This window comes from Pan paniscus, chromosome 2 (genome assembly GCF_029289425.2).
Source record: "Pan paniscus chromosome 2, NHGRI_mPanPan1-v2.0_pri, whole genome shotgun sequence".
Classification (NCBI taxonomy): domain Eukaryota; kingdom Metazoa; phylum Chordata; class Mammalia; order Primates; family Hominidae; genus Pan; species Pan paniscus.
In genome coordinates this window covers 190,162,560-190,181,930 of record NC_085926.1, presented here as the reverse complement: position 1 = coordinate 190,181,930, position 19,371 = coordinate 190,162,560, and the positions used below count along the sequence as shown (strand labels likewise).

At 36.2% G+C, this 19,371-nt stretch overlaps 1 protein-coding gene and 1 long non-coding RNA gene across 5 annotated transcripts in view; one reads left to right on the top strand and one right to left on the bottom strand.

Annotated features, from left to right (window-relative positions):
- The window catches only part of LOC130541395 (uncharacterized), a 51,833-nt gene extending 32,805 nt beyond the window's left edge, over window positions 1-19,028 (bottom strand). The window contains exon 1 of the long non-coding RNA XR_008955442.2: window positions 11,660-19,028. This is a non-coding gene — a long non-coding RNA (uncharacterized LOC130541395). The remainder of the gene's footprint in view (window positions 1-11,659) is intronic.
- FGF12 (fibroblast growth factor 12) overlaps window positions 1-19,371 on the top strand; it is a 589,282-nt gene that overhangs the window by 484,528 nt on the left and 85,383 nt on the right. The gene's annotated exons all lie outside the window — the stretch shown is intronic.

Below are 19,371 nucleotides of genomic sequence, written 5' to 3'. Positions count from 1 at the left end.
TAAATATGAACAGGTGCCCTGTTTTCTTGTGCTGACCATAACTTATGCACAACTCATCAAAATAATGACTCTAATTTTTCCTTAGTGTACACTTAACTAGCTAATGATTAATGCTATCCCCTAATCAAAACTGTTTTTCTTTGGCTAAATGTGGCATTTCCAGGGCCAGAGAACCAAATTCAAAAGTTACCAGAATAAACAGAAATAGAAAGGCAAATTTAGGCATACCCTAAAACGTTAGGTTATTATGTCAGATTTAATATAAATGTTATTTGAATTCTCAATGTTTTAGATTATCCACATGAGTGCACACTTCGAGTACTAAGCAGAATAGAGTTGACTGTATAAATGAATCGATAATAAGGTTGTTTTAAAAATGTATTTTAAAATATCAGGGCAATGGCTTCCATATCTAAAGCACTCTTGTCTTCTAGTTAGACACCAGCCTTTCTCAATCGTTGCTTTTTGTTGTAGTGTAGTCCTGGTGACAATGCCATTCAATGTTTTTTTGATGCAAACTGCTTGAAAGGAGCCCCAAATTGCCTTTGGTCAGTGTCACATAAAAACTGATAGAATGTGAGTTGTAATGATTGCCTCATTGTTCAGACAGCATTGAGAAGGTCACCTCACATGCCTCTCCCTTTTGTAGTCTGACAGTAGGCAAAGTGCCACCAGAGGAAGAGAGGGGTTTGTTCTTTCCATTCTGAAGTTACTATGTGAACAGTCTCAACTCATCAAAAGAATCAGGGCAAATAATGCCTTTACAAGCACCATGGAAAACAATCAATGTTCCCTAGCAACGAAAGCTGGAGTTTTCACAAAGTCATTCTGAAGACCCTGATTCTACGTGTTGAGAAAAAAAAACTCCTCTCTTCCTAAGGCCTCCCTATTGCATATTGAAAGGTAGCATTCAAGACCCTACTGACTGTTCATGAAGTGGTAGAAAAATTATTTTACTGTATTACTATATTTTAAATATTCTGTGGGGGCTGAGTCAGGAATTATATCACAAGTTTGATTCAGAGCAATTGTTTGACCAAACTTAATCTTTTACGCACATGTTTATCAAGTAGCTGCTGCATGCAGTGTTGTAAATGTAAGTATAATCAGACAAGTTTTTAAAATGAAATACTAGATTCATACTTGAGTTCTCTATAATAGTGTTTTATTATTCAGCTGTCATTTAATGAACATCTGCTTTGTGAAAGACATTCTGCTAGGGACCTTGGATGGGAGTTATATCACATACCTTTCCTCAAAAAACTTGTGATTAACGTTATAATAGTACAGTGTGCTGCATTTACATAGCCGTTATAATAAAAACTCGCTACCATCTTCATTATGTAATTATTGAAGCAGTTTCATTTTAGTCATGGTTGACTCGTTTTGCATTTGTTAATCAAGTCTCAATTTGAGCCCCAAAACAGTTGTTAAAACTATTCAAAACTCTTCACTAACCCAATCAATAATCACTGATTGTAATGGTAGACAGAAAGTGATGATAGTAAATATGGCTCATCAAGCAGGTAGGGTTTGCTGATAGATCAAATTAATTGTGTTAAGCTAAAATAAAATGCTTTCTAAAGAATTAACTCTTAGGATTTTATATATTTGTGTATTTATTTTGAGACAGGGTCTCTCTCTGTTGCCCAGGCTGGAATGCAGTAGTGTAATCACCGCTCACTGCTGCCTGGATCCCCCCGGGGCCGAAGTCATCCTCCCGCCTCAGTCTCACGAGTAGCTGGGACCACAGGCGTGTACCATCACACCTGGCTAATTTTTGTTTTTATTTTTTGTAGAGACGGGGTCTCACTATGTTGCATAGGCTATTCCCAAGGTTTTATAAGTATTATTAGTCCAGAAGACTGCTACAAATGATTAAAGGGAAACTTTGGGATCATCCAAGAATCTTAACTGTCTGAATACCCAGGATAGCTTAAAGCCACATGCCAGAGAATGTGATAAGTATATTCAGTGTTAGTAATTGTGCAACATGAATAGTGATACTTCTTAAATTCAGATAACTTGAAGATGTCAGGATAGGTGAAAGCAGCTGCATGGAGAATATGAAAAGTGCCATATTGGGCCACATCTATACATCTGAAAATAGCTTCAAATAACATATTGTCAAGGTTGTTCTCTATGGTCATGTTTCAGTTCAATGTACACTTTAACTATGTCCAAGTTCCTTAATGGCTGTTTTATTAATTTGCCATTTGTGATTTTTATCTCAGCTCCTTTGAACATGTGTATTATAACTAATGGTTTGATGAAATTTGTCCTTGAGGAAGTAGATGTTCATAGTTTGGTTCTGTTGATTCTAGATAGTATATTGGAACAAGATAAAATTTGCTGAACCATTTATTCCCCCTTTAGAACTCTCATGGCTGATCATAGAGAATAAAATAAGAAAGTCTTGAAGGGTCAGATAGCTCAATTTCTTAAGCAGTATGTGGGCCCCAATTTAAAAAGTCCTAATTTTTTAGACATTACAATATGTGTTAATCCACCATCTGGCTTAACCATATGTCAGGAACACTACTTTCAGAAGCTAAATACTTTTCATTTTCAATATCCCTTATTATTGGTAAAGTCTTATTTAGAGCAAAATTCTACCTCACTCTTTTGGCCTTCATCTCTCCTGGAAGCCACACAGAAGCTGTTGACTGTTTTTTCTATAAATCTTTCCCAGACTTAACGTCTTCAATTTGGCATACATTCCTTATTAAATGTGGTAGAATCAATAACTATATAATGAAATGATTTATTGAATTATTGACCTTGAACTGTCATCTCCTGCCAGTGATCGCTAGGTGTGGATTCAGAAAACTGTCAGCAAAATATGTGCCATCATATAGACCCACATAGCTGAAATTCTCTCCTTATGCTCTTTTGACAGAATGCAAGTTGGCTGACCTTTAAATCATATTGTATTCATGATTGTGAGGTGAGCAGAGTCCATTGAGCCATATCTGATCGCATGCATGGGTGACTGCAAAATACAGTGACCTTTAAGCTAGTAGAAACTGAATGAATGTTTTTTAGCCAGGTAGAAGGGCAAAATTACTCACCAATTTGATACCCTACAGTGACGAAACAACTCTTCAGTGCTGAAGTCTCTGAGGACGGCAGATGAGTGCATCTGCTTGTTGACTATTTGGGATTAGGCTGCAAGCATGCCTACAGATTTGGGTTTGTGCTACACAAATGTTTCCCATCAGCAAGTCTTAGCACCATTGCACATCGCCAGTCTCCTTTCCTCAACATTCTGTTTTGTTTCCTGAGAGTTGCTTTAGGATACTCCTTCCTTCCTTCCTTCCTTCCTTCCTTCCTTCCTTCCCTCCCTCCCTTCCTTCTTTCTTTCTTCTTTCTCTCCCTTCCTTCCCCTCCTTTCCTCCCTCCCTCTCTTTCCCTTTCTTTCTTTTCTTTCCTTCTTTCTTTCTTCTTTCTTCCTCTCTCTCTCTTTCTCTCTCTTTCTTTCTCTCTCTCTTTCCTCTCTCTCTCTCTCTTTTTTTTTTTTTTTTGATGGAGTTTCACTCTTGTCACCCAGGCTGGAGTACAGTGGCGCAATCTCGGCTCACTGCAATCTCTGCTTCCTGGGTTCAAGCGATTCTCCTGCCTCAGCCTTCTGAGTAGCTGGGATTACAGGCGTCCGCCACTGCACCTGGCTAATTTTTTGTGTTTTCAGTAGAGATGGGGTTTCGCCATGTTGTCCAGGCTGGTCTAGAACTCCTGACCTCAGGTGATCCACCCACCTCGGTCTCCCAAAGTTCTGGGATTACAGGAGTGAGCCACCACACCCGGCAGCTTTAGGCTTTCTTATCACTTTTATATTTATGTCAATTAGAACCAGGTCCTACCTGGAAAAGCCTGCATACTATCTGAAAAAATAAGTACTTACTATCTTGAGTCAAGGAAAGTATATATCTATCTACAACATATTAAGACTTCCAGAATTCCATGGGCAGCACCACTAAATTCAGTATAATGTTTGGCCCATTTATATTTACTCCACTTATGTTAAAGATTAATTTCTTTCCCTTTTATTGTTCCAAGTGGTTCTTGATGTCACCTGTTGTCACAGTGGTCCTTTTGCTTTCTTTTTTTATAAACTCATACTAAATATGTAATCAAGTATGTAATTATAATTCTAAAATATAAATTTTAGAATTCGTATTTTTAGTTTATGAGCACTTGCCTTGAATTGGAACATGCTTTTGGAGGAACCATTTTAAAACTAAAGCTATTATTTCCGGTAAATGTTTTGAAGTTATGTTTATGTTCTGATGTTATTAAAAACCGAATTTTGTAATGTGATGAGATATTAAGGAACTAGGAATTCCATTTTAATTTTAATGTTTTTTAAGTTTTTAAGTGTTTTTTAAAGTTTAATGTGAACTTAAAACTTAATTGTCCTACTAATCACTTTTTTACTATTACATTTATTCAGTCTTTTAGCATTAGGGTCTGAAAAAGCAAGGACTCTGTTGTCTGTCGCTTATAATTCTAGACAGTCTAGTAGAAGTAAAACTTCCTCTGTTTTGTAAAGCCCTCTCTGAGTCTCCCCAGGCATTGTTACTGCCTCCTTCTCCTAGCCTCTTGCCATTCTTATGATCTGTGGCTACTATTCTAACATGGACCAAATTGTATTAAATTCTATTATACTCTTGTCTCCCTGAATAATGATTACCATGCAAATTATTTAAGGGCAAGGAACATGTCTTTCTCTGTTTCCGGTACCTTCCATGCTACCTGGCATGTAATTGATGGCCATTAAATATTCATTGACTAAAGAGTAAATTGTGCTTATGCAAATGCATAATTACTTCCTGATTAAATATTTCTGATGCTCACATGTAGGAGGAAGTGTTATGATTATGCCAATAGCTAATTGATGCCCACTAAATGTTTGCTGAGTAAACAGTAAGTCATTGGCCGGGCATGGGGGCTCACACCTGTAATCCCAGCATTTTGGGAGGCCAAGGCAGGAGGATAACTTGAGGCCAGGAGTTTGAGACCAGCCTGGGTAAAATAGTGAGACCCCATTTTTCTGAAAAATAAATAAATAAATAAATAAAACAAAATAAAATTGCCGGGCATGGTGTCATGTGCTCATGGTCTTAGCTACCTGGGAGGCTGAGATGAGAGGATTGCTTGAGCCCAGGAGTTCAAGGCTGCAGTGAGATTTGATCATGCCACTGCACTCCAGCCTGGATGACAAAACAAGTTCCTGCTTCTCAGAGAAAGTCCCAAGCAAACAAACTAACAGAAAAACACAGTAAGTTGGGCTTATGCAAATGCACGATTATTTCTTGCTTAATTGTTTCTGAGGCTCACACTTAAAAGAAAAGAGTATCATAGTTGCAATGAGTCTTGGAATAGAATATTCAAAAGGGGCAGTTATTGCATGCTTGGGAGATAGAATCCCCAGTCTGTATAGAGAAGATAACCACTTGGTCCAGAGGAAACTCAGACTCGAAGGGCTCTGGGTCAGTAAGGTAAAGCTGCATTAATAGCTTCATCTGTTGTGTTCATCTGTCAACATGAATTTTAAATTAACAAAATATGACTCATGTGGGCTAGTATTCTGGATTTCAAAATCAGCATTTGTTGATCATACTGTGCATATCTTCTTTCAGGTTTATCATAATAATCTTTTGTCAACTATTTTGAAACAATTTATTTCCCTTTGAACAGATAATACATTCACTTAACTCACAACCATAAGATACAAGATAAATTGTACAATCTCATTCTGCCTATCTATAGCCACTTTTCTATAGGCTATCAATATTACAATTTTCTTATTTGTCAGCTGGAGTTATTATTATTATTACTTTTCGCTTATACCCATATAAGTAGATATGTCTATTTACCTCTCTTTGTTAGAAAAGATAGCCACTGTCCACACTATCACTCCATTTTGCTCTTTCCACTTAATATTTCTTGGAGATTATTCCTAATCAGTACACAGGGAGTTTCTGTATTTTTTAAAAGCTATGTGGTATTATACCATAGACTGTGACATACATGATTTCATCAGTCCCATATTTCTGAAAGTTTGCCTCAATATTTTGCTATTATAAATAATATAGTTATACATCAGTATTCTGCACATTTTATAGTATATCTGCAGAGTAAATTTCTAAAAGTAGAGCAGAAAGCAGAATATTTGTAAGTTTGCTAGATAATGCCAAATCGATCTCCCTAGATATAGTATTTACACTCAATAAAGAAATATATGACACGACAGTGCCAATTTTTCTGCACTTTCACTAGCACAGTGAGTTATGTAATTTTAAAAAATATGATGGATAAAAAATTCTATTCATCATAGTTTTAATTTTTACTTTATTTATGATATGTGGTTTTAGCATATTGTAGGAGAATAGCTAATAGCTGATTTTATTTTAATTTTGTTTTACTTGTCACCTATCCTTGCTTTTGTTCTTATTTGGATCTTGGTCTTTCACTTATCTTTCTGAAGGAACCCTTTTATATTCGGAAAGTTAGCCCTTGCAAATGCTTCCCACTTTTTACCTTTTGATTGGTTTATGGCATTTTAAGTAATACAAAAATTTTTGCATTTTCGTAAGTACCATGTGTTTGACAGACTCAACAATATAATGATGTTAACATTTTATTAATTTTTTTTATAGTTTCTGAGATTTTAAAATCTCCTACTGAGGAATACCTTCCTATTCCGTTGTCATTTAAAGTCATTAAAATGCCTGAAGTAAATTTATTGTTTAAAATTTTATGCTTAAGTTGGATATACTGTAAAGGGAATTTACTTGAGTTTTTTTTTTCTGTAAAGCTGCCCTAATGTTTTACCACAATATTTTAAATAAACTATCTTTTTCCCCTTAGTGTTAAATGCTACCTTGAATATACATATATGCTTTACTTATTTGGACTTCTGTACTACCCAGGCTGTTCCAATTTTATGACTGTTTATTCATGTGCCAATAACACACTGATTTAATTATTGTAGCTTTACTTTATTTTTTAATAACAGCAAGTCTACCTCTTCTTTTAATCTCCACATCCCACACCAAATTACTCTTCATTTTCATGATCATCCTAGTTATTCTTTCTGATTTTGTTTTCTATATTAATGTTAGCATTAAGTTTTTCAGTTCTCTCAAATTTTCTTTTGGTATTTTATTTATAGATATATTTAAGGTTAACATCTTTATGAAGTTGAATCTGCCTGTTTAAGTACCTGGTATTGTTTTGATTACCTCAGAAGTATTTTGATAGTCTCTAAATATAGATCCTGAAAATTAACTATCAGTATTATTCCTGAATATTATGTGTTTTTCCACCATGATCTTCTATATAATAGAGGTTATTTGTATACATAAAGGAAAATGATTTCTGTCCTTTAATTTTATACTGAGCTAACTGACTAAATTTTCTTACTATTTTTCATAGTTGCTCAGTAAAATATACTTTTCTTTCCAGGTAAACAATAATATCAGCAAAATTAAATTGCATCTGTAAACAATAACACTAATTTTTGTCTTCTTAATCTTTTTCTAAGGTTATTTTCTTTTACTAAATTATATGGCCAAGTGTATCTGGAAGGGTCAAATAGCATTGTAGTAAGGATTGGTTTTAACTTTTTTTTGAGATGATTGGATTTTGGCAAGTTTCCTCCTTTGGTAATTCATATATAACATTTTCTATTTTTGTTAATTTTACTTTAATATAATATGATGCTTTATATTCAGGTTTCATATTAATTTGTAGAGTTTATTAAAATAGCCTTTGATTTTTAAAATTTTCCCTGACTGATCATTACTTGCTTATTATTTCTTATATTGGGTGTTTGTGCTTCTTCCTTTCCTTTTTGACTGGGCTACTTCAGTGGTTCTCAACTGGAACAATTTGGTTCTCAATTGGAACAATTTTGATACCCCCAAGGGGAAAATTGGCAATGTGCATAAACAGTTTTGGTTGCTAGAACTAGGAAGGGGAGGGCTACTGGCATCTGGCTAGGGATGCTGCTCAACATCCCATAATGAACAGGACAGCTCCCACAACAAAAATTATCTTCCTTAAGTACCAAAGTGGAAATATCCTGGCAGCTAAAACTTATTTATATTATTATATTTTTTCAAAGAACCTACTTTTGTATTTATTTACTAGTCCTACCCTTTTGTTCCTAATTCATCAATTTATTTTAATCATTGCAATATTATTCCTTCTACTTTCCTTAGGTTTCATGATTTTTAACTAATTTCTGAATATGAATGCTTAATGTGTTTTTCTTTTTACTTGTTCCCTTACATAAATATTTAATGCAGTGATTTGTTTTTCTGAACACTGCCTCAGCTGTACCCCATAAATACTGATGCAACACATTTTTATTATTTGTCTCTAAAAGTGTTGTAATTTTGGTCTTGATCTCTTTTTTGATTGAAGATATACTTAAGAACAGTTGGTTTTGTTATTTGAAGTAACTTGAAAGCCTTTTTCTTTATTATGTGAATTTAGCCGTATGAATTTCATTCCTTAAAGAAATTTTTGCCTGCAGTCATGAGCCAGGCAATGTTCCAGGTGCTCGGGACACAGCAATGGACAAAACAAGCAGACATCCTTTCCCTCATGGAACTATCAATAGGGGAGATGTATTTAATTTTAATTCTAGCGTAGAATTTCATGTTATCCTTTCCCATCTTTAAAGCTTTTTGTATTTCCTTTTTACCTACTTTGGAGAGAGAGTGCTGCTTCTGCTCATTAGAAAGTTGGTATTCTTGATCTAATACAATTTTTATAACCTAAATCCCCTGTTTCTTCAAACTGTTTTTGATTCTCCACTATAATCAGTGATGGAATTAGTATGTTTGTTTTTCTTTATACTGCTTTTTCCTCTTATCCCCTTGATTTCGGTTAATTACATAATCTTTGTAGTGTTTTCCTTTGAGATATTAAATACATTTATATTCACATTGCTTATTTTGAAGTATTGAAAATATCCTTTAACTCCTGGTATTAAAGTGAGAAAATTACCATACTTATCACTCTCCCACCCAGTCATTTAACATTTACATTCTCTTCTGTCACCTTAATCCTTGCATATGTTTAAATCATTGTTCAACAAATGTATAGATTCAAATTTCAGTACTAATCTTTTTATATAGTCTTTCCAAAAATATCTTTCTGTTCAGTGAAATTCTTCTTCAGCAAGAACTCATGGGAATAGTATTCCCTGAATTCTTACATGTTAAAAATTGGGTTTTGTTTGTATTTGTACTTGAACACTGTGGCTAGATATTAAAGACTTGGATTATATTTTTCTTTCCTTGAATATTTTGTGGGCATTGATTCACTGTATTCTAGAATTAAATGTTGCTGTGTAGATATCTAAGGTCAGCTTTATTTTTTCCCTCCTTGTAATTGGCTTGTTCTTATTTCCTGAAAGCTCAAAGAAGTCCTTTCCTTACCCTTTAGGTTAGTTGCTTTAATAAGATACAACTTAAGAAAAAATAGAGGTTTTGCTTTGTTATGGTGAAAAGCATGATAGTATCATAAAATAAAAAATTACAAATAACATACAAAGTAGAGATAAAGACCTCTGAGAAATTGGGGGGAGATATGTCTTCTGACAAAATATCAGACCAAGATATTTATAGGATTTAAGCTGAGTCTTAAATAATTGGAGCATGAGGACCGGAAAAGGAACAGAATACAGCTGGGTGATAATGGGACATTGGGTGAGATAATCACTGTGCACTAGGTCATCTATTTTACCAGATTCTGAGCAGTTTGAAGTCAACAACTACTTCTGATGTCTTTTTATTTCTTGCAACTAGCAAAATCTTTTGCATATAACAGCTAAGTTTACATTTATTGTTGCATGTTATCATTCTTATTGTAGCAGATAAACATATTTATATTGGTTTTCGGAGCAAAAAAATAATAATTTTATCAGAAAATCATCTTAAATTCAGTGAAAAGTTGATATTCCAAAAAAAAAATAACAGGGGAAATCAGATAAGTCATTGTATTATTATTATAACATTGATTTATCTTTTCTTGAATGGCAATTATTGTCACTGCTGGGCTGGAAAAATCCAGAAAGCTCTCCAGTATATGGTAATTAGATATGGGATCTATCAGTCATTGTGTGGTGTTGAATAACAAACATATGGAAAAATGAAGCATGAATGCATCTGTATTGTACTATTTCCTCTGAGCCTTCAGCATACTAATGGATTACCATAAGGGTGGGGATTCAACATCCACAACATCTATGAAAAATGTATAAGACAAGTTTCCTGGTTGAGTTTTTCTCTACCAAGAAGGTCATATCTTGGACTTCCATTCAAAGACTATTATTTCTGGGATCTTCCCCCCTGCACCCATAGTGTCTAATACAACTTTTTCTCACCTTTCATTTTACCCTGTTTCACTAAGACCTCAGATATTTACTGGGGCTTTCCAACCTTAAACTTAGTTGTGCCTTGGGTTACCCCATTAGCAGGATTAGTAGCCTATCACAACAGTCCCCAACCTTCTTGGCACCAGAAACCAGTTTCTTGGAACGCAATTTTTCCACAGACTAGTGGGGGGTTGGAGATGGTTTCCAGATGAAACTGTTTCATCTCAGATTAACAGGCATTGGTTAGATTCTCACCAACAGTGCTCAGCCTAGATCCCTCATATGCACAGTTCACAATAGGGTTCATGCTCCTGTGAGAATCTAATGCCACTGCTTATCTGACAGGAAGAGGCAGAGCTCAGGCAGTAGTGCTCACTCACCCGCTGCTCACCTCCTGCTGTGTGACCAGTTCCTAACCGGCCACAGACCAGTACCAGTCTGTGGCCCAGGAGTTGGGGGCCCCTGGTCCATCACACACTTGAAGAGCTATTGTTAGAATAAGCTTCACATAATTAACGGCTTTGTCCCAATTTGGTATTAAAAGAGCAATTTCCCATCTTATTCTGTTCACCAAAATTCAGTGTAAGAGATCAGGGATTTGTTCCTATTTCTTTAATGGAAAAACAAATCTATCAAAATCAGTAGTTCTGGAAACATCAATGCGAAGAAAATGGACAAGTTTCCATGGATTTTTCTATTGTTTATTTTGAATAACATTAAAGTGCATGGATGCTACCATTTGTATGCAAACCAAATAGAGAATAGAAAAGAGCTAGCTTTTTATGTATCCTGCAGATATTTTTGGGGCTCAATTTATATTTTGGGCCATGTACACTTCTACATGTTACACATAGACCTCATGTCTTTTCGTAAGTATGAAGACTAGGAAAAGTTATACACTAAGCAAGCCCATTCTGTGGGATTGGAATGTTAACCTGTATTACACTAAAATCTCTGCTTTTATTAGGATGCTGGTCTACTTTCCAAGATGAGTACTGTTTGTGGAAAATGCACTTCCCATCAGATTTGGGAGAATTAGATTAGTATAGACTTGACTCAGCATGAGCTTCAGCCATCCCAGGTTCACCATTGATAGGCCTAGCACTGTCCAAAGATTGCCATTGATAATGTGCTCCAGGAGGATTACATGTGGAATGACCAAAGGAATTCACTGAGTTAGAGTAAACTTTGGACCTGTGAGGAACCTTTGAAGCAGCCATAAGATGATGGAAAGAGCAATATATATGTAACACAGAAGCCTGGGATTACCTGCTCTGCTCTTTTCCAGAGACAACTCACTGAATTCCTTGAGCTTCCACTTACAAGTCTGTCCAGTGGCACATCACATAAAATAATTGAAGTCTTTCTGCTTAAGAAAACTTTAAAAATTACAGTTCAGTCATTTTATAGTACAGGTTAACAAAACTGAAACTTGGAGTAAGAAAACGACCTGGTGGACCCCTACCATTATGCATCCACCCATTGTCTCCCCCTGCTGGCACACTCCAACCATGACCTCCCCTGCCAGCACGTACCTGCTTGCATCCTCCCCCTGTCAGTGCATACCTGCCCATAGTCTTTCCCTGCCAGTGCACACCCACCCTCAGCCTCCCCCTACTGATGTGTACTCGCCTGCAGCCTCCTCCATTGGTGCACATGTGTGTGGAGACTCCCACTGCCCCACTGGAGCAATTTTGCCAGCAGCCCCTGCCAGAGTGTTGTTGCAAGTGAACTGGGAACACCTCAGCACCTCCAGCACAGCAGGTGCTTAATCTCAAGGGGCCAGAGAGCAAAGCCACAGGACTAATCCCCCATCCCCCAGGATTACAGCATGCAGCCCAAGAGTGCTGAGATGAGCTTTGGCTCCAGAAAAGCATTCAGAATTGAAACCAATCCATGAAACCCAATTTATACCATAGTCAAAACCTCAAGAGCATCAAATAATAGAAAAGCAAAAAGCCCCATCCAAAAGACAGCAGCTTCAAATACCAAAGGAGCATCAGTCCACACAGATAAGAACTAGTGCAAGAACTCTAATGATTCTTAAAGCCAGAGTGTCTTCTCGAGTCTAAATGACTACAACTTGCTCCCCAGCAATGGTTCTTAACCAGAATGAAATTGCTGAAATTACAGATACAGAATTCAGGAGCTGAATGACAAGGAACCACATATAGTTACAGGAGAAGGTTGAAACCCAATCCCAAGAACACGGTGAAACAGTCCAAGAGTTGAAAGAGTACACATCCATTTTAAGAAAGAAACAAACTGAATGTCTGGAGATGAAAAATTGACTCCAGGAATTTTAGAATGCAATTGGAGGCATTAATAACTGAATAGATCAAACTGAGGGAAAAAAGTCTCAGAACTCGAAGACTGTTTTTTGGAATCAATGCAGGCAGACAAAAATAAAAAAGAATTTGAAAAATGAACAAAAGCTCTGAGAAATATGAGATTATGTAAGGAGACCAAACCTGTAACTCGTTGTCATTCCTGAAAGAGATAGAAAGAGAACAAGCAACTTGGAAAACATATTTGAGAATATTGGTCATGAAAATTTCCCCAACCTTGCTGGAGTGATCAACATGCAAATTCAGGAAATTCAGAGAACCCCTGCAAAATACTATACAAGATGACCATCCACAAGACAGGTAGTCATCAGATTCTTCAAAACCAATGTGGAAGAAAAAAATCTTAAAGACAGCTAGAAATAAGGGGCAGGTTATGTACAAAGGGAACTCCGCCAGGCTATAGTGGACTTTTCAGCAGAACCCTTATGAGCCAGAAGAGATCAGGGTCCTATATTCAGCATCTTTAAAGAAAAGAAATTTCAACCAATAATTTCATATTCAGACAAACCAAACTTCTTAAGTGGAGGAGAAATAAAATCTTTTTCAGACAAGCAAACACTAAGGGAATTTGTTACCACCAGACTTGCCTTATAAGAGATTCTTAAAAGAGTGCTAAATATAAACACAGGAGATGATTACCTGCCACCACAAAAACACACATATGTACATAGCCCACTGACACTATAAAGTAACTATACAATTAAGTCTACATAATAACCAGCTAACAACATGATGACAGGATCAAATCCTCACATATCAATATTAACCTTGAATGTAAAGGTACTAAATGCCCCTACTTAAAAGACACAGAGTGTCATGTTGTATAAAAAAGCAAGACCCAACTGTAGATCCGTCTCATATGCAATGACATCCATATGCTCAAAGTAAAGGGATGGAGAAAGATCAAGCAAAGGGAGAGCAAGAAAGAGCAGGTGTGGCTATTATTATTTCAGATAAAACAGACTTTAAGCCAACAGTGATCAAAAGGGACAAATAAGGGAATTTCATAATGATAAAGGGTTCAATTCAACATGAAAACTTAACTATACTAAATATGTATGCACTCAACACTGGAACACTTAAGATTCATAAAATTTCTTGCAGACCTATAAAGAGACTTAGATAATCAAACAATAATAGTGGCAGACTTCAACACCCGAGTGACAGTATTAGACAGATCATGAAGGCAGAAAGCTAACGAAGATATATCAAATGTAAACTCAACACTTATCAAATGGAATTGGGAGACATCTAGAGAATACTGTATCTAACAACAACAGAATGTACATTATTCTCATCAGCACATGGCGCTTACACTTAGACTGGCCACATGCTTGGCCATATAGCAATTCTCTATAAATTCAAAAAAAAATGACGTCATACAAGCTACACTCTCAGAACACAGCAAAATAAGAATAGAAATCAATACCAAGAAAATCTCTCAAAACCATACAATTACATGGAAATTAAACAACCTGCCCCTGAATGACTTTTGTGTGAAGAATGCAATTAAGGCAGACATCAAAAATTTCTTTGAAACTGATGAAAATAAAGATACAACAAACAGAATCTCTGGGACATAGCTAAAGAAGTGCTAAGAGGAAAGTTTATAGCATGAAATGCCTACATCAAGCAGTTAGAAAGATCTGGAATTAACAACCTAACATTACAACTAGAGGAGTTAGAAACACAAGAGTAACCCAACCCCAAAGCTAGCAGAAGAAAAGAAATATCCAAAATCAGAGATGAACTGAATGAAATTAAGACATGAAAATTCATATAAAAGACGAACAAGCCCAAAAGCTGGTTCTTTGAATGGATAAATAAGATTGATAGACCACTTGGTAGATTAATAAAAATGAAAGAAGATCCAAATAAACACAATCAGAAATGACAAAGGTGACATTACTACTGACCCCACAGAAGTACAAAAATTCCCCAGAGACTATTATGAACACCTCTCTGCACACCAACTAAAACACCTAGAAGAGGCCAAGTGCAGTGGCTCACGCCTGTAATCCCAGCACTTTGGGAGGCTGAGGCGAGCAGATCACAAGGTCAAGAGATCGAGACCATCCTGGCCAACATGGTGAAACCCCATCTCTGCTAAAAACACAAAAATTAGCTGGGTGTGGTGGCATGCACCTGTCATTCCTGAAAGAGATGGAAAGAGCTACTCAGGAGGCTAAGGCAGGAGAATCATTTGAACCTGGGAGGTGGAGGTTGCAGTGAGCCAAGATTGCGCCACTGCATTGTAGCCTGGCGACCCAGGGAGACTCCATCTCAAAAAAACAACCAAAAATCTAGAAGAAATTGATAAATTCCTGAAAACATACAACCTCCGAAGATAGAATCAGGAATAAATTGAAATCCTGAACAGACCAATAACGAGTTCTGAAATTGCATCAGTAATAAAAAACATACAAACTAAAAAATACCCTGAACCAGATGGACTCACAGCCAAATTTTACCAGATGTATAAAGAAGATATGGTACCAATTTTACTGACATTATACCATAAAATAAATGAGGAGGGACTCCTGCCTAACTCATTCTATGAGGCCAGCATCATTCTGATACCAAAACCTGGCAGAGACACGAGGGAAAAAGAAAACTTCAGGCTAATATCCTTGATGAACATAGATATAAAAATCTTCAACAAAATATCAGCAAACCAAATCCAGCAGCACATGAAACAGCTAATCCACCATAATAAAGCAGGCTTTAGTCCTGGGATGTAAGATTGGCTCATCATATGAATATCAATAAATGTGATTCATCACATAAACAGACCTAAAGGCAAAAATCACATGATCATCTCAATAGACACAGAAAAGGCTTTTAATAAAATTCAACATCACATCCCTTTGTTTTAAAAACTCTCAACAAACTAACCATCGAAATACCATACCTCAAAATAATAAGAATCATCTTGACAAACCCATGGCCAACATCATACTGGAGGGACAAAAGCTGGAAGCATTCCGCCTGACAACTGGAAGAAGACAAAGATGCCCACTCTCACCACTCCTATTCAACATTGTACTGGAATTCCTACCCAGAACAATCAGGCATGAGAAATAAATAAAAGGTATCCAAATAGGAAGAGAGGGAGTCAAATTATCTCCCTTTGCAGATGATATGATTCTATACCTAGAGAACCTCATAGTCTCCATCCAAAAGCTCATAGAACTGACAAACAACTTCAGTAAAGTTTCAGGATGCAAAATAAATGTACAACAATTAGTAGCTCAACAATAGCTGGCAGCCAGATCAAGAATTTGATCCCATTCACAATAGCCACAAAAGGAATTAAGTACCTAGGAAGACAGCTAACCAGGGAGGGGAAAGTACTCTATGAGAATTGCAGAAACTGCTGAAAGAAATCAGAGATGACACAAACAAAAAGAAAAACATTCAATGCCCATGGACAGGAAGAATCAATACTGCTAAAATGACCATACTTCCCAAAGTAATTTACAGATTCAATACCATTCTTATCAATCAATGTCATTTTTCACAGCATTAGAAAAAAAATTCTAAAATTCATATGAACCTAAAAAAGAGCTGGAATAGCCAAAGCAATCCTAAGCAAGATGAACCCAGCCAGAGGCATCACACTATCAAACTTCAAACTATATTACAGGGTGACAGTAATAGATACAGTAGTAGGCTACAGTAAAATACAGCATGGTAGTGGTACAAAAATAAATACATAGACCAATATTAGATAACCCGGAAATAAAGCCATACACCTACAACCATGTGATCTTTGACAAAGCTGCCCATTAACAATCAATGGGAAAAGGACTCCCTATTCAGTAAATGGTGCTGGGATCACTCGCTAGCCATATGCCGAAGACTGAAACTGGGCCACTTCCTTCTACCATATACAAAAATCAACTCAAAATTAAAGACTTAAATTTAAGACCTCAAATTATAAATATCCTAGAAAAAAAATCTAGGAAATACAACTCTGGACATGACCGTGGCAAAGGTTTCATCACAAAGTCTGCAAAAGTAATTGCAACAAAAACAAAAATGGATTAAGTGAGACCTAATTCAACTAAAGATCTTCTGCATAGCAAAAGAAGCCATCAACAGCATAAACACAACCTACAGAATGGGAGAAAATTGCAAACTATGCATCCAACAAAGGTCTAATGTCCAGAATCTATAAGAAACTTAAACAAATCAACAAGAAAAACCAAACAACCCCATTAAAAAATAGGCAAAGGACACAAATGGACACTTTTCCAAAGAAGACATTCACATGGCCAACAAGCATATGAAAAATGTTCAACATCACTAACATTAGAGAAATGTAAATAAAAACCACAATGAGATACCATTTCACACCAGTCAGAATTACTATTATCAAAAAGTCAAAAAATAACAGATGCTGGTGAGGTTGTGGAAAAAAGGGAATGCTTATACACTCCTGGTGGCAATGTAAAGTAGTTCACCCATTGTGGGAAGCAGCCCAGAGATTTCTCAAAGAACTTAAACCAGAGCTATCATTGAACCCAGCAATCCCTTTAGTGAATGTACACCCAAAGGAATATAAATTATCCTACCAAAAAGATACACATAGTAATATGTTCACTGTAGCATTATTCACAATAGCAAAGACATGGAATCAACCTAGATGCCCATCAACAGTGGACCGGATAAAGAAAACATGGCACATGTACGTCGTGGAATACTATGCAGCCGTAAAAAATAACAAAATCATGTCCTTTGCAGCAACATGGATGAAGCTGCAAGCCATTATCCTAAGCAGGTTAATAGAGGAACAGAAAACCAAATATCACACGTTCTCATTTATCAGTGAGAGCTAAACATTGAGTACATATGGATACAAAGAATGGAACAGTAGACACTGGGACCTATTTGAAGGTGGAGGGTAGGAGGAGGGTGAGAGTCAAAAAAACTACCTATCAAGTACTATGCCACTATCTGGGTAACAAAATCATGTGTACACCAAACCCCAGTGATGTGCAATGTACTAAAGTAGCAAACCTGCACATGTACCCCCTGGACCTAAAAGAAAGTGGAAAAGAAAAATAAATAAATAAATAAATACACGTGCATGGGAGCCCACCATTGATTAATCTTCACTTGCTAGGGTTGACTATGGAATTATACAAATTATGAGAACTCTTTCCTGATATTGTGCATATACATCAATGAATCTGATCTTTTATTAAGAGTTTTCTGTACTCTATTAGAAAAAATAACTTTGGCATACCTAATTAAGCATTTATGACTTGGCTCCTAGAGAGCAAGAAGTATCATGATCATTCCTTCTTTATTTACTATTTTAAAAAGAAAGGAAAGAAAATGACCTGTTGATACAGATTGGTAGAAAACAACAATGAAGATATTTTTAATAGACAAGCTCATTTCCCATTGAAATGTCTTTCACTGTAGTGGGAAAGAGCTACCACACATAGCCTGGGTTTTAATGATATGACATTGTCAATGGGAAGTTACAAGAAAAAAAAAAGGTGTATTTGATTTATTACTGAATTCTGGAAGGATTATGGAGCACTTGTCAGAATTTATTTCAAATGAATATTCGTTAAGAATTAATTATCTCTACGTCGTTGAGCAATGAAATGAATCTAGAAGTCCATCAGAGGAATTACCTTTGCATCTCCTAAGTAGTAGGCAGCACTGACTTTGATCTCTGTTTCCTACTGGTCAGTAATTCACATGGTATGAGCTGATTAATCTAGTCGATGGTTTTCTATTAGGTTGGTGCAAAAGTATTGTTTTTTTTTTCTATTGAACGTAGTAACTAAAACTGCAATTACTTTTTTTTTGGAGACAGAGTCTTGCTGTGTTGCTCAGGCTGGAGTGCAGTGGCACCTTCACGGCTCACTGAAACCTCTGCTTCCTGGATTCAAGCGATTCTCCTGCCTCAGCCTCCTAAGTAGCTGGGATTACAGGCACCTACCAACACCCCTGGCTAATTTTTGTATTTTTAGTAGAGATGGGGTTTCACCATGTTGTCCAGGCTGGTCTTGAACTCCTAACCTCAAGCAGTCCACCTGCCTCTGCCTCCCAAAGTGCTGGGATTACAGGCATGAGCCACTGCACCTGGCCAAAAACTGCAATTACTTTTGCACCAACCTAATAGTTTTATATCCACCTGCTCTTATTTTAACAGCCCTAATTTAAATGCATGAAAATACAAATGTAAAGTGTTTATTTGGAGTTCTACAGAGCACCTCTAACTCAACCTCTTTTCTCATTGTTGTTGATGTTCTGTGATTCCTGATTTTTAAATTTTAGCTTAGTAAAAAAAAGGGGGGGCCTGTGACCTATCTAAATAGGCATTTTCAGATTTTCCATGCATTTTAATGTTTGTTCAGCATGACTGAAACCTGCATCAATAATATATCAACAATATTTAAAATACAGAGAAGAATTCGGAACTCTGTCAGAGATATTTCCAAGGCCAGAGAGGATGGTATAGGTTTTCCCTTAACAGATAAAATTAATCAAGGACATTTTTACAGGTGAACTTTAAGTTTTTCACATTTAATCAAATTTAGCAATGTCTAGAGACTATAAATCTAAACTAATTCAAGTGCTTAAAAATTAGAAAGGTAAATGATTTTCTTA